The sequence below is a fragment of the Mastacembelus armatus genome, unplaced genomic scaffold, assembly GCF_900324485.2.
Source record: "Mastacembelus armatus unplaced genomic scaffold, fMasArm1.2, whole genome shotgun sequence".
In the NCBI taxonomy this organism is placed as follows: Eukaryota; Metazoa; Chordata; class Actinopteri; order Synbranchiformes; family Mastacembelidae; genus Mastacembelus; species Mastacembelus armatus.
This window is the reverse complement of record NW_022872845.1, coordinates 31,527-35,633: the sequence shown is the minus strand read 5'-3', so window position 1 is coordinate 35,633 and position 4,107 is coordinate 31,527. Positions and strand designations below refer to the sequence as shown.

General features: G+C 47.7%; 4 non-coding genes and 1 pseudogene across 4 annotated transcripts; all 5 read right to left on the bottom strand.

The window, feature by feature from the left end:
* Window positions 1–105: 105 nt before the first annotated feature.
* Window positions 106–225, bottom strand: LOC113132354 (uncharacterized; annotated as a pseudogene).
* A 336-nt stretch (window positions 226–561) lies between these two features.
* On the bottom strand, window positions 562–680 carry LOC113132353 (5S ribosomal RNA). Its single transcript, XR_003295884.1, has one exon. It is a non-coding gene; the product is annotated as a 5S ribosomal RNA (ribosomal RNA).
* A 335-nt stretch (window positions 681–1,015) lies between these two features.
* On the bottom strand, window positions 1,016–1,134 carry LOC113132358 (5S ribosomal RNA). The gene has a single exon (XR_003295888.1). It is a non-coding gene; the product is annotated as a 5S ribosomal RNA (ribosomal RNA).
* Window positions 1,135–2,728: 1,594 nt separating this feature from the next.
* LOC113132356 (5S ribosomal RNA) lies at window positions 2,729–2,847 on the bottom strand. The gene has a single exon (XR_003295886.1). It is a non-coding gene; the product is annotated as a 5S ribosomal RNA (ribosomal RNA).
* A 337-nt stretch (window positions 2,848–3,184) lies between these two features.
* Window positions 3,185–3,303, bottom strand: LOC113132355 (5S ribosomal RNA). Its single transcript, XR_003295885.1, has one exon. It is a non-coding gene; the product is annotated as a 5S ribosomal RNA (ribosomal RNA).
* Window positions 3,304–4,107: the final 804 nt, after the last annotated feature.

Here is a 4,107-nt window from a genome sequence, read left to right as displayed (position 1 = left end):
CTGCAGAGTTTTCCTCACATCCGCTCAAGGCGGGTATCGAACCCCGGTCTCCCGCCCGTCCACCCCGACCACCGCCTTTTTCCAGCTCGGACACAAAAGAAGGGAAGCCTACAGCACCTGGAATTCCCAGGCGGTCTCCCGTCCAAGTACTAACCAGGCCCGGTCCCTGCTTAGCTTCCGAGATCGGACGGGATCGGGCGCTGGCAGGACGGTGTGGCCGTGGGGAAACAGCTTGTGACAGATGCGGTATTTATTGATGCAGGCTGACATACACTGGCTTGTACCAGCCCGAAAGTGAGAGTGAGACTTTTTTTTTTTTTGGAATTTATCCATTTATCCACACTTCACATTTCCAGATGGGTATCTGCTGTGTCTCCCAGTATTAAAACGTACTTTTGGTTTGCCGTGTCTTTTTTTTTTTTTAAATTTCTCTGCAGTTTTCCTCACATCCGCTCGAGGCGGGTATCGAACCCCGGTCTCCCGGGTGAAAGCCCTGAGCGTTGTCTCCCACCCGTCCACCCCGACCACCGCCTTTTTCCAGCTGGGACACAAAAGAAGGGAAGCCTACAGCACCTGGTATTCCCAGGCGGTCTCCCGTCCAAGTACTAACCAGGCCCGGTCCTGCTTAGCTTCCGAGATCGGACGGGATCGGGCGCTGGCAGGACGGTGTGGCCGTAGGCAAACAGCCTGTGACAGATGCGGTATTTATTGATGCAGACTGACATACACTGGCTTTTAGCAGCCCGAAAGTGAGAGTGAGACATTTTTTTTTTTTTGAATTTATCCATTTATCCCACACTTCACATTTCCAGATGGGTTTCTGCTGTGTCTCCCAGTATTAAAATGTACTTTTGGTTTGCCGTGTCTTTTTTTTTTTGAAATACTCTGCAGAGTTTTCCTCACATCCGCTCGAGGCGGGTATCGAACCCCGGTCTCCCGGGTGAAAGCCCTGAGCGGTGTCTCCCACCCGTCCCCCCCAACCACCGCCTTTTTCCAGCTGGGACTAAAAAGAAGAAGCCTACAGCACCTGGTATTCCCAGGCGGTCTCCCGTCCAAGTACTAAACCAGGCCGGTCCTGCTTAGCTTCCGACATCGGACGGGATCGGGCGCTGGCAGGACGGTGTGGCCGTAGGCAAACAGCTGTGACAAATGCGGTATTTATTGATGCAGACTGACATACACTGGCTTTTAGCAGCCCGAAAGTGAGAGTGAGACTTTTTTTTTTTGTGGAATTTATCCATTTATCCACACTTCACATTTCCAGATGGGTATCTGCTGTGTCTCCCAGTATTAAAATGTACTTTTGGTTTGCCGTGTCTTTTTTTTTTTTAACCCTCTGGGGTCGACGCACGCGCCGGCGCGTTTTGACGCATCTTTTTCTGATAAGGCCGAAACAAACTTAAATTACTCCGTCAATTCTGATCGTACAGATAAAAGAAGTATATCATTCAAATCTGTAAAGGGTCTAGTTTTAGTGGTATACCATCATAATAACAACAAAACATTGTGCTTTTTTTAAATAAAGAAAGCCGACAGGGTGCGCTCTCTGACTTTTCTGTCTCTGCCATTTCTCTTCACAGACGCGTAAATAAAACACCCAGAATCTCAGCGAATACTTGCCTCATAAAAATCATAATTATATGGCTAGAAAGCTTGAAATGTTTTCTTTTGAGTGAAACAATTCAAGTCAAAAACAAATTATCACTTTTTATCTAATCCGTATGAATGTAAGGAGAAGTCCGTTTTTTCCTGTCTCACCTCATTACAAGTAATGCGGTCCCGCCTTGTACACTGTCCACTGTTCACATGTAAATAATCTCAGGTGAACCAGGTAAATATGTGCACGCCCCCGAGAAATGACACAAAATATCAAACTTCATCATAGAATTTACTCACTTTTTCTGCGCGTTTGGATGATGGCGCGTTACGCACAAGAAGCGGCGCTCCTTACACTCCTCACAGAGACAAACAGTTTAGCTTGTCCTCAGAGTAAAAACACTGATTTTAACTCAAATGAGGATCGTTTGGCTCCTCATTGTGTTGTATTGTGCTGCACTAATCCGTCCCATCTACATTGACTGAAAGGCTCATTATGCGCGGCTTTGTCTGGTCGTTCAGTGCGTCTTTTGTGTTCTCAGGTAAATCACATGACTATTCATCCTGAGCCACACCCTCTTGCATATGGCCTTTCTGGACAAAAAGTGTCTTAGAAAATTTAAATCAGTGTATTGTTTACTGTGAATGTGTGAACAAGATGACATTCACAGCACTCTGAAGTAAACACTTTAGCCCACAACATGCTGGTCTCCAAAGTCTTGTGAACCAATGTTCTGTTTGTGTTTTATGGTCTTATTTCAGTGAGTAAAAAATTGTAGTTTTTCACTAACCATGCATAAACACTTTTTTCTCAAAAACACAATAATGTATAAACTTGCTGCTCACATATTATTGTAGCCAATTTTGTGCTGATTACAGTGTTATCAGACTTTAGACATTAATATGTTTAAAAAACACTGAAAAAAGCACAAATGTCAGGACATGTCAAAATTTGTCCAGGCCCCAAAAACCCCCTCAGACCCCAGAGGGTTAAATCACTCTGCAGAGTTTTCCTCACATCCGCTCGAGGCGGGTATCGAACCCCGGTCTCCCGGGTGAAAGCCCTGAGCGGTGTCTCCCACCCGTCCACCGCAACCACCGCCTTTTTCCAGCTGGGACTCAAAAGAAGAGAAGCCTACAGCACCTGGTATTCCCAGGCGGTCTCCCGTCCAAGTACTAATCAGGCCCGGTCCTGCTTAGCTTCCGAGATCGGACGGGATCGGGCGCCGGCAGGACGGTGTGGCCGTAGGCAAACAGCTTGTGACAAATGCGGTATTTATTGATGCAGACTGACATACACTGGCTTTTAGCAGCCCGAAAGTGAGAGTGAGACATTTTTTTTTTTTGGAATTTATCCATTTATCCACACTTCACATTTCCAGATGGGTATCTGCTGTGTCTCCCAGTATTAAAATGTACTTTTGGTTTGCCGTGTCTTTTTTTTTTTGAAATCACTCTGCAGAGTTTTCCTCACATCCGCTCGAGGCGGGTATCGAACCCCGGTCTCCCGGGTGAAAGCCCTGAGCGGTGTCTCCCACCCGTCCACCGCAACCACCGCCTTTTTCCAGCTGGGACTCAAAAGAAGAGAAGCCTACAGCACCTGGTATTCCCAGGCGGTCTCCCGTCCAAGTACTAACCAGGCCCGGTCCTGCTTAGCTTCCGAGATCGGACGGGATCGGGCGCCGGCAGGACGGTGTGGCCGTAGGCAAACAGCTTGTGACAAATGCGGTATTTATTGATGCAGACTGACATACACTGGCTTTTAGCAGCCCGAAAGTGAGAGTGAGACATTTTTTTTTTTTGGAATTTATCCATTTATCCACACTTCACATTTCCAGATGGGTATCTGCTGTGTCTCCCAGTATTAAAATGTACTTTTGGTTTGCCGTGTCTTTTTTTTTTTGAAATCACTCTGCAGAGTTTTCCTCACATCCGCTCGAGGCGGGTATCGAACCCCGGTCTCCCGGGTGAAAGCCCTGAGCGGTGTCTCCCACCCGTCCACCGCAACCACCGCCTTTTTCCAGCTGGGACTCAAAAGAACAGAAGCCTACAGCACCTGGTATTCCCAGGCGGTCTCCCGTCCAAGTACTAACCAGGCCCGGTCCTGCTTAGTTTCCGAGATCGGACGGGATCAGGCGCCGGTTTTTTTTGTTATTTTTTATTATCAAAAGAACAGTGCTGCATTACAATCATAGTACCATACAATATACTTGACATTCAACAAAAGAACATCCCCCCCAACCTCCCCCCAGCCCGCACAGTCATAGCCTTCCATCCACTCCTCAGTGCCGCAACTACAAAACACACGGACCCCAGCACGTGGGATCCCCCCCCCTTATACAGTAGAACCCCCCCCGCCTTAACTACAACTCCCACAACATGGGATAACCCAAAAAGAAACCCCCACCCTCACATTCCTTCCCCCCAAAAAGCCCCCTAAAAAGAAGCCCCCCCCCTTTCAAAACCCAAAATCCAACAACAGCTCAGTGTCTTCACCCACCCCACAAAAGG